The 21,561-nt window shown below is 41.3% G+C and overlaps 1 pseudogene; it reads right to left on the reverse strand.

Annotated features, from left to right (window-relative positions):
- Window positions 1-599: 599 nt before the first annotated feature.
- LOC127132044 (glycogen synthase kinase-3 homolog MsK-3-like) lies at window positions 600-1,543 on the reverse strand (annotated as a pseudogene).
- Window positions 1,544-21,561: the final 20,018 nt, after the last annotated feature.

The following is a 21,561-nucleotide window of genomic DNA, read 5'->3' on the forward strand; positions in this document are numbered from 1 at the left end:
TCTGCTAAGCATTCGGCAGAATCTCATATTCAGTCTCGAATAATCTTCAAATTCAACCTGCAGTACAACAACTCCTCCACATGTCAAAGCAAACCTCGAAAGGCCTGATGCAAGATAGCATGTTAGCAAATGGCAAGCCAAGGTGAGCCACAAACCAGGATTCAAGACAAGTAATACCAAGTAAGGTAGAGCAGTCATGAATTTCTATCAAGAGCATGAACAAGCTTACATACCATGAAGTACTAGAGCATAAGTTGTCGAGTCCGACCAAGTCTAGGTCGTGAAGCGTGGTACTTGCTGCAAGGAAGCTGCAGCATGATTGCAATCCTGCAATAACGTATGAAAAATCAGCCTTCACATTTTTGGTACAACAATAAACTTAATAGTGAGATAATAAACCAGGACATCAATGAGTAAAAATATAGGATCTTGGATTTTGCCCATAGTGCAAGACAGTCCAACTGAGTCACTTTACAAGAACTTTTCATTTTTCACCAGCAACTCCCATGGCTCAGCCTGCTGTGGCAATCTTGAGTCAAGGTTCTAATGCAAATGTGGTAAAACCTGTACAACAAAATATTCAAATTAAGCCTGGTTTAAACATTTTCGAAAATCACAATCAAAGAAAATCCCAAAGAAAAAACAGCAGTAGTAATGATCAACCAGCATTTTCCAAAAAATGATGATGATTTTGATGATGCTTTAGAGGATGAATGAGGGAGCAGAACAGCAATACCAATGCCAAATAGAAACTCCACTCATCAACCAGCTTCCGGCGACATTCGCTTGTGAAAGATCTTGTGCCATGGATGAGTTTTAATGTGAGGAAATTTAAACTCTGTATAATTAGGATTCATACACTTGATTTCTTCCCTTGTTGGAGTCCCTAAAGCTTTGATAATTTCCACGAGTTGGTCGACACCACTCTCACCAGAAAAAACCGGCTGACCAAATATCAATGACTGTGGTGTACTCGTTTGCGCCAAATATATGCTCAGGAGCTCTATAGTACCTAGAACAGATGTAAGATATGTTCGGTTCACCTTTAACCAAGACTTTAGCACTTCCGAATGTCGCATATCTTCAGTTGGTGCGTGTGAGGATTGACCAGTAAATTTTGAGGTTTAATATCCCTGTGACATACTCCAATACTGTTGTGAATATACGCAAGTGCTCTACAAATCTGGAACACACTCAAGCACCAAGTTAAGATAAAGCTCATCCTTTTCAGTCGTCGAGAAGAAGCAGTGCTTCAAAGATACAACATTCGGGTGGTCCAAAAGACGCATGGTTCGCAATTCCCGGTTATTGTACCTCTTGTCTTGAAGAACTTTCTTTATAGCCACAGTTTCTCCCGTCTCCAAACACTTCGCCTGGAAAACAACACCGAAAGATCCATGTCCAACCACACGCTCGGCCATGTAACTTATTGTCTGCTTTGGCTGACCATTTTTACCACCAATGGCAACTTCTCAACACCAACAGAACTTGCATTCTTGTCTATAAATCCAGAAACAGGTGCTGCAACACCACCTGATGCCATCGACACAGTTTACTTCTTCACTTCAAAAGTAAACATCCAATACCAAAATCAACACTTCAATTTCAAACCTACAAAAAAAATCAAAACCTGCATCAAATTCAGAGGAGAGGAAAGCAAGGATCGGATTAATGGAAGGAACAGATTTCTCACCCGTTGAATGTCGCAAATGACTACATTCGTGAAATTCCCACCGATCAACTTTATGTTGCTGCTGCTATCGCGGACTCAGCGGAAATGAGGAAATCAAACCAATGCTCCATTTTTTCACTGCAGTAACACAGGTAATTAGTCAAAAGCTGCAGAATTTCAAAGAATTCCCAAATTGGCATCAGGACAAAAACGAAGAAGAAAGTGTGGCTTTGTGTTACCTCTTCCGAATTTAACCATCAAGCAGAGCGACCAAAACCTGACAACTCAAAAGAGATTTCGCAGGATGCTCTTTTGGACTCCATAGACCAAATCCCAAACCCTAATCTGTGAGGATAAAAGGAAGAAAGCGATTCAGAGAGAGGGGACTTGGAAAAAAAACTAAAAACCTAATCGGAGGCGGAATCAGAAGCTACCAAACAGAAAAGAACCCTAATCCCCCAAACCAAAGGGGACCGATTGAAAGAAGCAAAGCAAAGAGGGGCGATTGTTTACCTGAGCAAGGTGAGCTTCCCGTTTTTGTTTCATGTACGATTGATTGAGATTGTGAGAGAGATGAGTGAGGGTAGCGATGGGTAAGCGGTAGGAAAGCGAATGGTGGAGAGATTGAGAGAGCATTGTGAGATTGGGAACGGGATTGAGAAATCGTGAGCGGTGAGCGGTGAGCGAATGAGAGATGGGAGTTTGGGAACGGAATTGAGAGACTGAGAGAGGAAGAGATCCGTCCCAGTTGAACGCTATTTCGTTTCATTTTCTTTTTTTATTATTTACTTTAAGTATGTTTAAAAACCATTTAATTCCATTTAAGTGACTTTTGGTTGTTTCCAGTAGATATTAATATCGGTGATTAACGATGATTCCTTTTTTTTTTTACCATTTCCAACTTATTCCCCTTTGGAACCCAGCAGCCAAGTGGCTGGGTTTAATTAGGGTAGTCTACCAGTTTTTTTTATTAGTTTTTTTTATTTTAATTCTTTTTTTAATTTATATTAGTTTATATATTTAAGTTAGTATTAAAACAACAACTAGTTAGTAAGTGGCCTGGTGGAGAGGAGTGTTTTCTAGGTCTTTAGTGTAGTGGGTTCAATACCCCTATATGTAGCATTTTTATTTCTTTTAACATTTTCTTTTATGTTTATGCTTTATTACTCATAGTTTTTTATTATTGTTTGATAATGCAAATTTGATTTCTTTAATTTCATCATTCATTCGAAACCATTTTAAAACTATAAAAATCATTTTTTCTTGATTCAATGTCGATGGCTTTTAAGCATCGCCATCAACCTCACATGGCTTACTCTTGGGCCTTCTTACAATGAGCTCTTAAGCAACATCAACTTAACTTTCAATAATTTCAAACCTCGGTACTTTAATTGTTTTAATTTAATATTCAAATCATTTTCTAAATAAAACGTGAAGAAAAAGATTACCTGGATGGAATGTCCAGTCGTAATCCCGAATATTAGGCTCAAGCTGTAAGAGCTTGTAAGTCATAAATATTCGTCTTCTCGCCAAAATATCCGTAAATATCTCAAATCACCTTCTAAATAAAGCGTGAAGAAAAAGATTATCCTGGAGGGAATATCCAGTTATAATCCCGAATATTAGGCTCAAGCTGTAAGAGCTTGCAAGCCATAAATATTCGTCTTCTCTTTAACACTCCAATATTCAAAATCATTTTCTTAATAAAGTTGGAAGAAAAAGATTACCTAGAGGGAATATCCAGTTGTAATCCCGAATATTAGGCTCAAGCTGTAAGAGCTTGCAAGCCATAAATATTCGTCTTCCCTCCAAAACATTCATAAATATTCGAATCATTTTCTTAGCAATATTGGGAAGAAACAGACTGCCTGGGTGGAATGTCCAGACGTAGCCCCGAGTATTAGACCCAAGCTGTAAGAGCTTGTAGGTCACAAGTACTCGTCTTTCAAACTTCAAAATACCTAATTCATACCTTAATACTTTTTCAATAAAGGTGGAAATGGAACATGGTGTATACCATGCACTCTTGAGGTTAAGATTCGAGACGTATGCCTCTCCAATCTTAACTCTCGCCATCGTCTAAAACTGTCAATGTGGTTTCTTCAAACCCTTCCTCAATCAAATTCCAAAATACTTAATTCCTATCTTAACCTTTTTCAATAAAGATGGAAATGGAACATGGTGTATACCATGCACTCCTGAGGCCAGGATTCGAGATGTATATCTCGCTCATCCAAGTTCTCGCCATCACTCAAAGTACATCCAACCAATAAAACTCTTTTCTCGCCGCCGTGCGATTAATCAAAAACCTTTTTCATAAATGAAAGATATATTGTCTTAAGAGATACAAAACAATGTTTCGGCCACGATTGTTGAGTAGAGATAAATGACGCTTTTCCGAATGTGGGTTTATAAATCTGTTCGATGTGTGGTACGCGTCCACTCCTCATCTGTTTTGGGTAAAACAATGTTTTGCATCGATTAATACAGTATAGCTTTCGCTAAAATCGACCAACAAACAAACATTTTCTACCCAGAACTACGTAAGCCTTGACTTCTCTATTGAGATACGTAGGAGCAGGATTTGTAAATCTTGTCAGGCCCACTAATAAAAAACTTAGGTTTAGTCCTTCGTCAAAAATCCAAAAACATTTTCTTCTCATCCTTTCTTTCTCTCTCACATAATAATTTGAAAAGCCTAATACTTCATATAACACTAACGCACATGACTAACCTAATGGTTCCCGTTGAGTACAACGGACGTGAGGGGTGCTAATACCTTCCCCTCGCGTAATCGACTCCCGAACCCTGATATTGGTTGCGACGACCATATCTTATCCTTTCTTTTAGGGGTTTTATCGATATTTTCCCTTTCCCATTTTTGGGAATAAATAAAGTTCGGTGGCGACTCTGTTCAGTCCATCATCGCGAGCGTGCGATCGCGCTTCGCTTTGTAGTCGTATCCCCATTTTTTCGAGGTGCGACAGATGGCGACTCTGCTGGGGACTATCAGATCCCTAAGTGAGTCAAGCCTAGTTAGGTCGTTTGTGTGCCTTTGTTTGTTTACCTATATGGCTTTTCTTTATTGTTTTTACTATCTCTATTGTCATATTGATATAAATCTGTTGTATTGGTTCGATTACGGTTTGGTACTTGGATATTCTGATTGCAAACCTTGTGGGAAAGACTTTTCACCCGAGTCTTGAGTAAAAACATAAGATAGGACGAGGTTGAGTAGTGCGGGTCCGCGAGATGTATTTCTCGTTGGGTCGGTACGAGAACCTCACTTAGAGTAGATTCTTGAGAGGATGTTGTCGCTCGGCAAGTAATTTGCCGTAAGCTTCGATGTTTTCTTTAGGATCCATGACTCTGAGAACCATTTGTAGAACCTTAGTTCTTTACCCCACTAGGAAAGATGGTTGCGTAGTGTGGGTCTGCGAGATGTATTTCTCGTTAGATCGATGCGAGAACCTCACTTAGAGTAGATTCTTTAGATGGAGTTGATGCCCGGCAAGTAAGTTGCCGCAGGTAGCAAACAGTCTAATGGATCCATGACTCTAGGAACTTTTTCAAAAAAACCTTAGACCATACCTGGTGAGAACCATGTTCTATACAAAGCAATCAGACTTATCCATGCCTTAAGCCTATTGAACCTATACAAAAAAAATGCATTACATTCATACATTGCATCAACATCATAAAAAGCAAACTCTTAGTTACCTCTTATTTGTTTCAGGAATTGAGAACTTGAAAATGATAACTTCAGTGAGACACACTTTCACGCTTAAGTACAAGGAACCTAAGTTGGACAGTCTGAAGGGTTTGATCTCTGATTTGTCTCTCAGCAGACGTGATGAGTTCGGAAAAAGCTATGGGAAAATTTTGAGCCTTCTAAATAAGAAAGTTGACTATGGAATTATCGGCTCTCTGGCACAATATTATGATCCACCTCTACGCTGTTTCACATTCGCTGATTTCCAGCTAGCTCCTACTTTAGAAGAAGTCGAGAGGATCGTGGGTCTCAAGTTGAAAGATTTTAATCCGTTTCCAAAGCTCGAAGAAGATATGGGCCCAAAGAAGATAGCTTCGGCCCTAAGTATCAATGTCCCGACTGTTCGAGACAATTGGGCTGAAAAAGGGGGTTGCAAAGGTTTTGCCGCGATGTTTTTGGAAGATTTAGCTCTAAAGTTCAAGAAAAGTGGAAATTGGAATGCATTCTATGCTGTGGTGGCTTTATTGATCCATGGGATTGTGTTATTCCCAAATGTTGAAAAATTTGTGGATCAAGTGGCCATAGAAGTCTTTCTCTCTGGCAATCCAGTACCATTTCTCTTAGCTGATATTTACTATGCCCTTCACGCTCGACATGAAAAGAGGGGTGGAATGTTGTTGTGTTGTGCTCCTTTGCTTTACACTTGGTTCATGCAACACATGCCTGAAGAAGGTCCTTTTGTGGCAAAAGAACTTAAGTCTCCTCAGAAATTAGCTTCTCTCACCGCAAGTTCCATCAGATGGTATATCCGAGAGTGGGAAACCCCAGACATTATAGTCAGCTGTGGGGAATTTCCTAATGTACCATTGTTGGGTACCAAGGGTTGCATCAACTATAACCCTATGTTATCTCGATTACAACACGGTTACTCCATGGATGGTCCTCCTGACGCGAAGGACTTACAGCCATTTGTGCTCTCTGACATCCAAGCAAGCAATCCTGATGTAAGAGAAGTACGAAAGGCTTGGTTGAAGGTTGTAAGAATGGGTAAAGAGTTTGGAAAGAGAAACATTCTTGCCAAAGAACCTTACACGCAATGGGTGAAAGAAAGAGTTGAGAAAATCCAGTTGCCATATATCTTAAAGGCTCCAACTTTTCCTAAAACTCCTGAGCCCGAGCCCATACTCCCTGAGGACATGGAGAAACTCGTTACTAAGGTTAAGGAGCTCGAAGTGGAGAATGCCGATTTACGAATTCAGATGAACCGAGTTATCTTGGAAAATCAGAATTTGAAAGAGGAACGTAAGGGAAAAGCCCAAGAACTTGAGGATAGCAACAAGAGAGCTAGGCTGTTGGAAGACCAGAAAGATGATCTTGATCATATCCTATTGGGTTCCAAATCAGTGATCCGAACCAGGAAGGAAGAGCTCAAGAAAGCTGAGTATAGGATCTGTGAGCTAGGGAGGCTGTTGGATAAATCTCTTATGGATAAAAAAGAAATTAAGCTTGACTTTGAGGCACAAATCCGTGACTTGAGGGAAGCTCTGAAGAAATGCGAGGAAAAGTCGTCTCGCGAGATCCTCCAAAAGGAAGAAGCTGAAAGGAACTGTCACCATCTCAGGTACCAGTTGGAAGAAGCTACTAGGAGGTTTGCAGTTTTGGAGAGCCAAGAAGGTGATGCAGCCTACTTACTCCTAAAAAATGATTGTGTGTACTGGAAGAGGTTGTATAGAGAGGCTAGAGCAACCCTAGATGAAGATCAAAAGGTCATCAAGGAACTCCAAGAGCTCTATGTTGAATGGAATGGCAAGTTCCGCAACTTGGCTAGGTTTGTTAACCTCAACATGTTGGAACTTCCAGAAAAACTCCAGGAAGCGGATTGGTGTATGTGTCCAGAAAACACGCCTCCTCAAGTTTTCAACTTCGTCATGTTTATCAAGAAGATGATGAATGAGCTCACCACAGATCTGGCTACGATCTTAAGAGCTGAGACAGAACTTAAGTTTACTTGTACTTGAATTTGAGTTGTTGGTGTTTAAATTTTTTTGTATTCGAATCGTGTGTACTTGAAGTTAAATCTCTTTGTATTCGAATCTGATTTTAATTAATGGAAGTTGTCATTTTAGTTCTCAATTATTACATGTTATTCTTATATTCTAACATTGCTTGAACAAATAATAAGATAACTAAGAGTTTTGCAAACAAGATGCATCCATACATGCATTCATACATTTTCAAAAAAAAACAGAGTCTCATTCTGTCCTTTCTTCCGATCCAGTTTCACGCTGAATTTTCAACACCAGTATAATACTCGTGCCAGAGCTCGTCAAAGAATGGCAGATCAAGAGCATGAATTGGAGCGAGTGAGATCAGAGCTTGAAGACCTGCGTGGAAACATGGGTCAGGTCATGGAGATATTACAGGTCATCAGGGCAAAGTTAGACACCCAAACAACGGTTGTTTATGAAATCGCAGGTCCATCGATTGAACCCCAACCTGCGAGGGCGGTACCAACAACCTGGCCAACCTATGGTTTACCTCCCGGTTTCACGCCTACAGTTGAAGGCGCCCCTGGTTTTGCACCACCTGCTCAGCAGACAGCTCCTCTACCGACCATCAATGAAAACCATCCAATGGTTCACACGTTCGCACCTCCTCTCGTCCGGGCACATGTGCAACCTTACTTTGAGGATCAACAACACGCTCCAGACTTTTCAGATGAAGATGAGGAAAGGCAGGAGGACCTAAGAGGGATGAAGGAGAACTACCAGCTGCTTGAGAAGAGATTGAGGGCTATGGAAGGTGACCAAGTTTTTGGTGCTACAGCTAAGGAGATGTGCCTGGTGTCCGGTCTTGTGATCCCTGCAAAGTTCAGGACCCCAGATTTCGATAAGTATGAGGGTCACTCGTGTCCTAAGAGTCACCTCATTGTGTACTATCGAAAAATGGCTGCGCATATGGAGGATGATAAACTCATGATACATTGCTTCCAGGACAGCTTGAGGGGTGCTCCCTCCAAGTGGTACTTAAGCCTTGATCAGAGTAGGATCCGTTGTTTTCAAGATTTATCTGATGCCTTCATCCAACATTACAAGTACAACATGAATATGGCCCCAGATAGGAGACAACTGCTCAGCATGTCCCAGAAAGACAAGGAGTCTTTTAAGGAATACGCGCAAAGATGGAGGGAAGTGGCCTCGCAAGTCGAACCACCTCTGGCTGAGAAGGAATTAGCGGATTGGTTCATGGATACAGTTAAACCTGTGTTTTATGAAAGAATGGTAAGTAGTGTATCTGCAAGTTTCTCTGACCTGGTCGCTGTAGGCATAAAGGTCGAACTTGGATTAAAGAATGGAAAGATGACGACTACCTCTGAAACATCTGGTAGTAATGCCAAAAAGTTTCCTGGAGGATTTCAAAGAAAGAAGGAGGGGGATACGAATGCAGTGTCAACCAGTCAAAGAAGGAGTCAGTCATGGAAGAAACAACACCAATTTTCTCAACAACAACCAATTTATCCAGTACAATATGTCCAACAACCGTATGTGGCAGCTGTCACACCAAATTTTAACCAACCACAAGCTTCAGTTTATCAACCTGTTCCTACTCAACAAGCGCCGATATACCAGCAGGCACCAGCGCCACCTGCTTATCAACAGCCGAGAGCACAGGCTCCTCGTCCACAAAATCCTCAAAATCAAAATAGGGTGCAGAGAAGTAGACTTCCGTTTGCTTCAATCCCTATGACATACACTGAATTGTACCCATCATTGCTACAGAAAGGTTTAGTGACGCCCAGATCTTTGGGTCCTCCACCAAATCCTTTACCTCCATGGTACAATCCAGATGCTCATTGTCCTTTCCATGGGGGTGCCCCTGGACATGATTTAGAAGGATGTTATGCTTTAAAGCATATTGTGCGAGACCTGGTTGAAAAGAAGATTCTGTCGTTTCGAGACGTCGGACCCAATGTCAAGAACAACCCTTTGCTAGCACATGGTGATGTTAATGCCGTCGAAGAGGCTTCTGATGTGTGTGTAATCAAAAACGTGGAAGATGTTAAAACTCCGTTGTTAGTGCTTCATGCAGGATTGGTGAGGGCTAGATTGATCGACGCATGTCACGATAGCTGTGAAGAATGTGCCATTCAGCCATGTAAAGTGGTACGAAATGACATTCAGAATTTGATGAATCAAGGGGTTTTACAAATTTCTGGTCCAATAATAAATGAGGAAATTTCGGTCATTGAACCTGTTTTTAACATGCCAGAACCGTTTGAGGTGACTTATCACAGGAGAGACATTGTTCATCCGTCACCCGTGGTAGTTTGCATGCCTACCCCATTTCCTTTTGAGAGCACCAAGGCGGTACCCTGGAAGTACGACATAACAGTGGTGGATGGGGTGGTAGATGGAAAGCCCAAAATTGCTGAAAGTGAGAAAGGTTTGGAGAATGTTGACACCGACATCACCAATATCGCAGGGACAAGCAGGATGACCCGTAGTGGTCGGATTTATACTCCGAATTTTAATGTGAACCCTCAAGAGGCAACAAGGGGAGCTGCAAATGTAAATCCTACCCCAGAACATGGAGGGGCACAGCCGGCCGTGCAAACAGATGAAGCAAGTAAGTTCCTAAGGATAATAAAGAAATCCGACTACAAGATAGTTGATCAGTTACACCAAACACCATCAAAAATATCTATCTTGTCTCTGCTTTTGAATTCCGAAGCTCATAGGGAGGCTCTACTAAAAGTGCTTGCTCAGGCTCATGTTACCCAAGATATAACGGTCGGCCAATTCGATGGAGTGGTCGCCAATATCACAGCCTGCAACACTCTAAGCTTCAGTAATGAAGAGCTGCCCAAAGAGGGGAAGAATCACAACCGCGCTCTGCATGTATCCATAAAGTGCCAAGAAGATGCCCTGGCTAGAGTTTTAGTTGACACTGGATCGTCCCTCAATGTTCTACCAAAGAGGGCACTCGCTAAATTGTCTTACCAAGGTTCGGAGTTGAAACCTAGTGCGCTTGTGGTGAAAGCTTTTGAGGGTTCACGAAGGACAGTAGTTGGGGAGGTAGAGTTACCGATACAGATTGGACCGCATGTATTCCCCATCAATTTCCAAGTCATGGATATAAATCCAGCTTATAGATGCCTTTTGGGACGCCCATGGATACATGCCGCTGGGGCAGTAACTTCTACTCTACATCAAAAGATGAAGTTCGTTGTCGATAACAAGCTCGTTATTGTCTCAGGTGAAGAGGATTTTATCATCAGTCAACTCTCCTCTTTCCGTTATATTGAGGCTGATGAGGATGCCTTAGAAACCTCTTTTCAAGCCCTTGAAATATCCAATGCCACACTTGAAGAGGTTAAGGATCCTATTGAGAAAACTGGCTTGTCATTCGCCTCTTTGAAGAGCGCAAAATCAGCAGTTGAAAGTGGAGGCCCTGCAGGTTGGGGGCAAGTCATCAATGTCAATGAGAAAAATGACCGTTTTGGTTTGGGGTACAAGCCTTCTGCTAACGGAGGAGCCCTGATCCCTGCAAAGGACCGTGTGCGGAGCATACAAGAAGTTTTCCTGAGCAAAGGATTTATCCATGGAGAACAAGTTGGTGCAGTGGAAGATGACACTGAAGATGGAGAGACATTTAATCTGATATACCGATGTGAAGCAGCCCTGACAAACTGGGAAGCGGTTGAGATTCCAGAAGTTTTTCCTGTGTCAAAGTAATTGTTGTTTTCCTTTGTGCTTTTTGAAAATCCTTAGCTCTGCCCAAGGCTAATGGATCATTTGTAGGGCCCCTTTTGAATTTCAAAAAAAAAATCATTATGACAAATAAAGAGCATTTTGTTCAAATTCTTGTCGTTCATTTATCTGTTGTTTTTCTTAAAATGGCAATCCTTTCAAAAACTACAAAAATATTTTTTTTACTTCTTTTTGCATTTTATTTCCATTTTTCTAAAGAAAACCATCATTAAAAAACATGCAGAATAATCAATAAACCAGTTGAATTCGATGACCCCGCTACTTCCTATAATTTTGAACTCCCCATCTACCAAGCGGAAGAGGAGAGTGAGGAAGATTGTGATTTCCCCGAAGAACTGGAAAGGATGCTCGAGCACGAGTCAAAGGCCCTTCAGCCACATCAAGAACCAGTGGAAACAATCAACCTTGGCACCGAAGAGGACAAGAAAGAGGTCAAAGTTGGGACTACACTTGAGGCAAGCATCAAGGAAAGATTGATCAAGTTGCTACATGAATATGTAGATGTATTTGCTTGGTCATATCAGGATATGCCAGGTTTAGATACTGACATTGTCGTCCACAAGTTACCACTACAGCCAGATTGTCCGCCAGTGAAGCAGAAGCTCCGAAGAACAAGACCCGACATGGCTCTAAAGATTTGTGACGAGGTGAAACGTCAATTTGATGCCGGTTTTCTAGTAGTTGCAAAGTACCCTCAATGGGTAGCTAACATAGTACCTGTACCCAAAAAGGATGGCAAGGTCAGGATGTGTGTTGATTATAGGGATTTAAACAAAGCAAGTCCGAAGGATGATTTCCCCCTGCCACATATTGACACTTTGGTAGACAACACTGCTAAGTTCGCAGTCTTCTCCTTTATGGACGGATTCTCAGGTTATAATCAAATCAAGATGGCTCCAGATGACATGGAGAAGACCACTTTTATTACCCCTTGGGGCACATTTTGCTACAAGGTGATGCCTTTCGGTCTCAAAAATGCCGGGGCAACTTACCAAAGAGCTATGGTCACTCTTTTCCATGATATGATGCACAAGGAAATAGAGGTCTATGTTGACGACATGATCGCTAAATCTCAGAATGAAGAAGATCATATGAGCCATCTGAAGAAGTTGTTTGAACGCCTCAGAAAGTTTAGATTACGATTAAACCCTGCAAAATGCACATTCGGTGTCCGTTCAGGGAAGTTGCTTGGTTTCATTGTTAGTCAACGAGGAATTGAGGTGGACCCCGACAAGGTCCGAGCTATACAAGAGATGCCTGCTCCACCCACCGAGCGAGAGGTTAGAGGATTCCTGGGACGTTTGAATTATATCTCGAGGTTTATCTCACATATGACGGCCACATGCGAGCCTATCTTCAAATTGCTTCGAAAAGATCAAGCAGTTGAATGGAATTCTGACTGCCAAATGGCTTTTGAGAGAATCGGACAATACCTGCAAGAGCCCCCTATTCTAATTCCACCTGTTCAGGGGAGACCACTCTTTATGTACTTAACTGCGCTTGAAAAATCAATGGGATGTGTGTTGGGACAACACGACGAAACCGGTCGAAAGGAACATGCTATCTATTATCAGAGTAAGAGGTTTACCGATTGTGAATCCCGATATTCACTCTTAGAGAAAACTTGTTGTGCTTTAGCATGGGCCGCTCGTCGTCTAAGACAATACATGATTTGCCACACTACTTTGTTGATCTCAAAAATGGATCCAATAAAGTACATATTCGAAAAGCCTGCTTTGACTGGAAGACTCGCCCGTTGGCAGATGTTACTATCTGAGTACGACATCCAATATGTGTCTCAGAAAGCCATAAAAGGGAGTGTGTTGTCTGATTACCTGGCAAACCAGCCCGTTGAAGATTACCAGTCATTGAAGTTTGACTTCCCGGATGAAGACATTATGGTAGTGAAAGACTGTGAAATTCCAGGACTTGATGAAGGACCTGAGCCCGGATCTCGGTGGAAGCTCATGTTTGATGGTTCCTCCAATTACATGGGGCATGGCGTAGGAGCTGTCCTGTTGAATCCAAATGGTGGATACACTCCTTTCACAGCAAGGTTGTGTTTTGATTGCACGAACAATATAGCAGAATATGAGGCGTGCATCCTAGGCATCGAAGCAGCTATTGATCTCCGAATCAAAATCCTCGAAGTATGTGGAGACTCAGCCTTGGTGATATACCAAGTCAAGGGCGAATGGGAAACCCGTGATACCAAGTTGATCCCATATCGTGCCTATGTCATGGAATTAATAAAATACTTTGACGAAATCACTTTCCGTCATATCCCGAGAACTGAGAATCAAATTGCTGATGCTTTGGCTATGTTGGCTTCAATGTATCAAGTTAGATTCCATAATGAAGCACCTCTCATTCAGATCGAGCGGAAAGTTGAGCCGGCCTACTGCCAGTCAGTTGAAGAGGAAGCCGATGGTAAACCATGGTTTCACGACATCAAATGCTTTTTGCAAAATCAAGAATATCCAACAGATGCAACAGCCCTTGACAAGAAAACATTGAGGAAGTTAGCATCCAAATTCTTCTTGAGCAATGGTGTGTTGTACAAGAGAAATCACGACATGATTCTGCTCAGATGCGTGGATGGACGTGAAGCGGACCTGTTGATCAAGGAGATTCATGAAGGATCCTTTGGAACTCATGCCAATGGGCATGCCATGGCCAAGAAGATTTTGAGAGCTGGTTATTACTGGTTGACCATGGAATCTGACTGTTTCAATTATGCTAGAAAATGTCATAAATTCCAAATCTATGCCGACAAGGTACACGTGCCTCCGACCCTACTCAATGTTTTGACGTCACCTTGGCCCTTCTCAATGTGGGGCATCGACATGATTGGCGCCATCGAGCCTAAAGCTTCCAATGGTCACCGCTTCATCCTGGTTGCCATTGATTACTTTACCAAATGGGTAGAAGCCGCCTCTTACGCTAATGTGACAAAACAAGTAGTTGCACGGTTTCTCAAGAAAGAGATCATTTGCCGTTATGGAATTCCAAGTCGGATCATCACAGATAATGGGACGAATCTAAACAATAAGACCATGAAAGAATTATGCGAGAGCTTCAAGATTGAGCATCATAATTCTTCACCATATCGTCCAAAGATGAATGGCGCTGTTGAAGCCGCTATCAAAAACATCAAGAAGATCCTGCAGAAAATGGTAAAAACCTATAAGGATTGGCACGAAATGCTACCCTTCGCATTGCATGGATATCGGACTTCCGTCCGCACTTCAACAGGGGCAACCCCGTTCTCTTTGGTATATGGGATGGAAGCAGTTCTCCTAATTGAAGTAGAGATACCTTCAATGAGAATCTTGATGGAAACCAAGCTAGAAGAGGCTGAGTGGATTCAAAATAGATTTGATCAGTTGAACCTCATAGATGAGAAGCGATTGACTTCTTTGTGTCATGGACAATTATACCAGAAACGGCTTAAAAGGGCTTTTGACAAGAAAGTACGTGTTCGGGAATTCAGAGAAGGAGACCTAGTGCTTAAGAAGATCTTGCCAATACACAAGGATTCACGTGGGAAGTGGACTCCCAATTATGAAGGCCCATATGTTGTGAAGAACGCTTTCTCCGGAGGTTCCTTAATTCTCACAACTATGGATGATGAAGAGCTCTCACACCCCGTGAACTCTGATGCAGTTAAAAAATACTATGCCTAACAAAAACCCGCTAAATCGAAAACCTGAAAGGGCGATTTAGGCAAAAAAAGGGTATCCCGGTGGACTGAAAACCCGAAAGGGCGGTCCAGGCAAAAGTTAGGGATGAATAAAAATGGTAGCTCGCTAAGTTGAAAACCTGAAAAGGCGACTTAGGCAAAAAGGAGCGTCCGGTGGATCGAAAACCCGAAAGGGTGATCCAGGCAAAAGTTAGGGGCATAAAGGCATAAACTGCATCAGTTGTTACTGATTTACACCGAAGAATTTGAGGTGGAAGATTAATCCAGTCACTCCCCTTAGGAGCAAGGTTTTAGGGGATCATATCTATTAAGGATGTTAGTGGTCACTGAATTCAATGTAAACCTTTCCTTATTGCCATTTTCAGAAAAAAATTGTAACACTCTATGGAGCTACGCCATTTGTGTGCTACCATTCTTGAATAAAATACAAGTTTTCCCAATCATTGTTAATTTGTGTTCATCTATGCTTTTCTTTGTTATGCAAAATGTCATTTATTTGTTAATAATGAAGTTTTCAAACTTGGAAAAAGAATTTGAAACTTAGAACAAATTTACTTTGATACATGTGAAAATCGAAAGAAAATCATTTGTTTCCCCAAAAGCCTCGAGGTTGCATAAATGTTCCTAGAGCACCAACAAAAGTCCCCATGGAATACAACTTATTAATCCTTTAGAAGGATGGACCTTTGGTTATTTATAACTGTCAATCATGATAGTTTCTCCTCTGGATGCACCTGTTAACCGTACGAGTATGAGTTATTGGTGTTGAGGAATCAGAATCTCTGTCCCTACAAACACCCAGTCTGCTAAGTGTCAGCATTCTCATAATCATGATCATTCATATATCATGCATTCAAATCATGCATAGCCGAAATGTACGTCGTGCTCATTTTGCATTGACCTAGGTCTTGCCGTTGATCCTATGTCCTTGGACCTCTAATTCCGTTTTGTCTTTGGTATCTTTAAACCAACATCCGGTTTTCGCAGTCATTTTCAAGTCCAATTGTTGTTGGCAAAATCCGTTAAAAGCTGGTTGTAGTCCATTGCTTACGGTCAGAGTCCAATTGTTGTTATTCCGGTGTCAGGTCATACTTGAACCTGCTCTGAAGTTTTTCCTTTTGTTCAATACCATTCAGGTCATATATGAACATGTCGTTGAACCCTTATTCCGGTGTCAGGTCATACTTGAACCTGCTCTGAAGAGTTTTTTCTCTGTTTGTTCAATACTATTCAGGTCATATATGAACCTGCTGTTGAACCCTTATTCCGGTGTCAGGTCGTACTTGAACCTGTACTGAAGATTTTTCACTTTTGTTCAATACTATTCAGGTCATGTTTGAACCTGTTGTTGAGCTTTATTCCGGTGTCAGGTCATACTTGAACCTGTACTGAAGATTTTTCTCTGTTTGTTCAATCCTATTCAGGTCATATATGAACCTGTTATTGAACTTTTATCCATTGTCAGGTCATATATGAATCTGTCGTTCAATCCTATTCAGGTCATATATGAACCTGTTATTGAACTTTAATCCATTTGTCAGGTCATATCTGAACCTGTTGTTGAACCCTTATTCCGGTGTCAGGTCATACTTGAACCTGCTCTGAAGATTTGTTTCTCTCTGTTTGTTCAATCCTATTCAGGTCATATATGAACCTATTATTGAACTGTTATCCATTACCAGGTCATATATGAACCTGTTGATACACTCTTTTTGAATTTTTCCTGAGTTCGTTAGGTCACATCTGGACCGGCTGTCAGAACTTCTTGATATTCCTCCAGCATTGTCAGGTCATATATGAACCTGTTGTTGTGTTTTATTCCAGTATTGCCAGGTCATATCTGAACCTGTTGTTCCATTTTCTTTCTTATTTGGGTCTAGTAAGTCATATGTGAACTTACTACCGAAATCTCTTGTACTCTGAATGTCGTTTATCAAATTCCCCTTTGAGTACTCCCCAGTGGGTGCCTGATTCTCCAGCAGGATTTGTTTCCATAGCAAGTTGTTTTTTACCATTTGTCTTTCTCCCTGTGGACCATCAGCATTCCCCACAGGTTGGTCTGTCTAGTAGCATCTCCTGTCAAGGGTCTACCATATCCCTAGCAGGTAAAATTACAAAAAAAAAATCATGCATCCATGCATATCATATCATATAATATCATATCATATCACATCATGTCATAGGGATTGCATTTAATCATAGGTTGAGGTTGCTTCATGAGCAAGGCACAGTTGATGTATAGATGAATTAGGGTTTCCTTGGGAAACAAACCTCAAACCCTTTGGTTTGCTTTGGTCAAAATGATGAATTGAGATACTTGGGAGGAATATTTGATGGATGAGAGCCTTGGGAACCATTTCGATGCTTGCTTTCATCTTCTCTTGACCATATCAATGCACATAGGATCTCCTAGAAGCTTTGGATCTTGTGACTGCTCAAGCTACAAACAAAAGATGTTAGTGACATATTTTTGTGCTTTTTGGTTAGTAAATAAAACGAAAAAAGCAATAATATACAATTCAAGCATGCTTGGTGATCTCAAACCAACTCACAAAAGTTCCCACCCTAGGGTAAGAGCCAAGATGCTTATGATCCTTGAGGCAAGATGCAAATGCAATGTTATGATACCATGAGGGATCTTGGGGTCAAAATTAGGGTCTTACAGCTGGTGCTGGTGTTGTTATTGTTTCGAGGCTGGTAGGCCTATTGTTGTTGACGATGTTGTTGTTGATGATGAACTTCTCGAAAAACAGGTGCTATATGAGCCACCTGGTGTTGATTGACGGCAGGACGTACATTCTTCCTTCTTACAGAGGGCCTTCTTTTAATATGGGAGGACACAACATGAGTCTCTCCCGTTTTCTTCTTAGCAAAGCCCCCATACCTCTTAACAAAAAGAACTTTCTTCTCTGGATAACCCTCCTTCATGGACCCCTTCTTCCAATCTCATCCCCATATTCACCATTTCGGTGAAATCTGAGGGAGCAATGGCATTATTCTTTCATAATAGAAAGAGCTCAAAGTCTTTAAAAAGATCTTTGTCATCTCTTTCTCTTCTAGGGGTGGCACTATCTGAGCTGCCATCTCTCACCATCTCTGGGCGTACTCCTTGAAGGTCTCCTTGTCCTTCTACGACATTGCCCTCAATTGGTGCCTATCTAGAGCCATATCCACATTATACTTGTATTGCTTGACGAAGGCCTCGCCAAGATCCTTGAAAGAACGGATGTTCGCACTCTCCAACCCCATGTACCACCGGAGCGCAGCACCTGACAGGTTGTCCTGAAAGTAGTGGATAAGAAGTTGGTTGTTGTCAGTCTGTGTTGACATCTTGCGAGCATACATCACAAGATGGCTGAGCGGGCATGTGTTTCCCTTGTATTTCTCAAAGTCAAGCACTTTGAATTTAATAGGGATCTTCATGTTGGGCACTAAGCACAACTCAGCAGCACTTTTACCAAAGAGGTCCTTACCCCTCAGAGTCTTCAGTTCCTTGCGCAGCTCAAGGAATTTGTCTTTCATTTTGTCCATCTTTTCATAAACGTCCGAGCCCTCAGATGGCTCAGAATGATATATGGTGTCTTCAACACGAGGTAAGGTGTGCACAACGGGAGGTTGCACAGATAGGACCGGGTTTGATACCGGCAAAGAAGCGACAGTAGGAGCAAAACCCTCTGGCACAAAGTTGGTAGGCATTCCCCAAGGGAACCCGGCTGGCATAGACGGAGCAAAGTGGGTTGTTGCAGCAGGCACAGTTGAGGTAGCAACCTCAGAAATGACAGTCCTCGGGGGAGGAGTTGCAGGAGTTGGCGAAGATTGGCTCTGGGCGGCCAAGACTGACTCCATCATGGCAGTCAGCCTAGCAATCTCTTCCTTCAATTCCCGGTTCTCTTGCTCTAAATGCTCCATTATCCTCGGATGATTGGATCTAGTGTTATACCGGTGCGTCGGCTTGTCTTCAAAGTAAATGAAGAGCAAAGAGTTAGACCACTGATCAAGAGTGTAACACCCCTAAATTTTCCCTCCTCATTCATGCATTCATTTAGCATTTCATATTGCATTTCATCATGTCAATCAGAATTAGATCCAAGAAACTTAAAAAAAAACAAAAACAAAAACAAAAAACAAAAAAAAAACAAAAGAAAAAAACGAAAAGTAAAACGAAAAAAAAAATTTACAAAAAAAAAAATAAATAAAAATAATAATAAAAAAATAAATAAAATATAATAGAAAAAACTTGGACTTGGACCTCTCTCATTTGAGCCCACAAAGCCATGAAATTCAGTCTATAAATACCAAGGCTTCACTTGAGAAGAAGGAAGAGAAGCAAAATACTCTAAGGTTTCCTTGAAACAAAACCCTGGACAAAACCTGAAGAGAAACCTGACAGAGAACTCAGAGCAACCCCCAGGCAGCTCTGAAAAATTCAATCTGAATCACACACTTTCATCTCACGCAAACCCTAACATTGCCTTGCAAACCCAGCCGTGCCATTTGATTTCAACCGGTATCTCCCATCAGGTTTGCCTCATTCCCATAATTTTATACTCTTAATTTGGATCATCTGAATGTATGAGGTATGATGGATGAATTTCATTATGTTTTTGCCCACGAGTTTAATTATGCATGAATGGGTGAAACCTATGCCTTGAATGTTTAATCACATGATTTCTGAAATGTATGCCACAGGGTTTGAGGTTTCTGAAACCATACTGTTATCCATGAAAAAAATGCTTATCGTGTTTCACTAACCCTTTTGTTGAGTTTTTTTCAGGACTCATAGATTCTTGCAGAGATGGTTTGCGTGGTTTTCCCACTTTATTTGTGGGATACCCCCTGGAGGTTCATTCCGATTACCTGTACTGACTCACCTTTCTTTGATGGCATTAGCTTGGGAGATCCCTGGGTTTCTTACTCCTTTAATTGTTGTTACTTCGGATCTTTATCCGTGTGGTACTTTTACCTCTTTTCCGCATTTTATCGCTTTCTTAGCTGGAAGACCTCGATAGGAGGCATTTGTTTTCTTTTGTTTATTTACTTCTGAGCCCCTTGTTGGCACATTTACTTTATACATGTTCGTTTTGTATGTGTTCGTATCCCTGCAGGTAGCGCGGTTCCTTCGTCAAGGACTGCCTTTTTGCCCTTGAGCATCCCAAACCCTAAAACCCAAAGCAACACGTTAACTCCTTCTACTACAGGCGAGTAAGTCTCCAAAGGTCGAGCATCCGGTAGATTGCGTAGTGACGTCGTTCGTCCAAAACCCAATCCATAACCCCGTAGTTAGCCGAACTACGTTTTGCTCTGATTCTCAGGCCAGATGAGATACGTAGGCATAAGACGCAATGTCTTAGCGAGCACACATCCCCCCAACCCATAGGTCAGCCGAGCTACGAAGACTCTGATTCTCATATTCAGATGAGATACGTATGCAGTGGATGCGACATCCGTGCGAGTCACTTTCATTTAACCCCCTTTTTTTGGTAAACAGCACAAGATAAACTCACACCCTTTAGACAAGAACTACACAAGTGGATCCCGTAGAGTACTACGGATGCATAGGGGTGCTAATACCTTCCCTTCGCATAACCGACTTCCGAACCCAAGATTTGGTTGCGAGACACCGTCTTGTCCTTTCCTTTTTCAGGTTTACTTCGAGCGTTTCCTTTCCCTCCTTTGGGATGAATAACACACGGTGGCGACTCTTCTGTCATTTTCTTTCGCCGGTTGTTTTTTCACGCACTGTATTTTTCAAGTTGCGACAGCTGGCGACTCTGCTGGGGATTGAAAGAAGTTGACCTCTTGCTGGTCCATCTTCCCTAAGCGAGTCCCTCCTAGCTTATGTGATTTCTTGTTTATTGGGTGTTCATGCTTTTGTACCTTTATTTGCTTACCTGCTTGCATGCATCTGTTGTATCTGTTGGATCTGTTTGTTTGTTTGTTGGGATGGGGTGTTCTATGAGAGATAGCCCATTACCCAAACTTGAGTGTACACACAGGTTTTAGAGTGGATAATTGTCATACCCTGATTTTGGTCCTGAATTTTTTATTTTTTATTTGGCACTTGGCCTGAAATTCATTTGCATACATTCATTCCCAAATCCATTTTGTTTATTGATAGACATTGGTCATTATCTAGCTTCAAGATTCATGTTTAATTTCATCAATTCATTTCCATTCAAATCATGCTCATATGAGACCGTTCAAGGCAATTACATTTCCAAACCATAAACCATCCCCATTACAACATGGCCATGAATTACAAAGTCATCTTCCAAAGGACAAACATTTTAAAACCATAAACATGGACTTGGAATTCATTTGATCCAACCTACACCAATTCACATTTTCACTTAAACCATACAATATTTCAATCCCAATTCAAATCAATATCATTCCATGTTCCAAAATGCTAATTTCATATAACAACTATCATATAATCATACACTTCCCATTTCATTGAAAATCAAATTACAAATAACATTTCAAGTACATTTGCACCATTTCACATTTCCATACAATTCCAGCCATGTCTTACATGCTTTACACTACATTGATTTGGTTCCAAACTACATCCAAGCTATAGCCCACACATGCTTACAATGATTAACTCATATACAAATCCAAACATTCCATCCAATTACCAACTTCAAATTCAAAATTCAAGGTTCAAGTACCTAATCATGTTGATATCTTACATATGAAT

This window comes from Lathyrus oleraceus, chromosome 3, assembly GCF_024323335.1.
Source record: "Lathyrus oleraceus cultivar Zhongwan6 chromosome 3, CAAS_Psat_ZW6_1.0, whole genome shotgun sequence".
Lineage (NCBI taxonomy): Eukaryota > Viridiplantae > Streptophyta > Magnoliopsida > Fabales > Fabaceae > Lathyrus > Lathyrus oleraceus.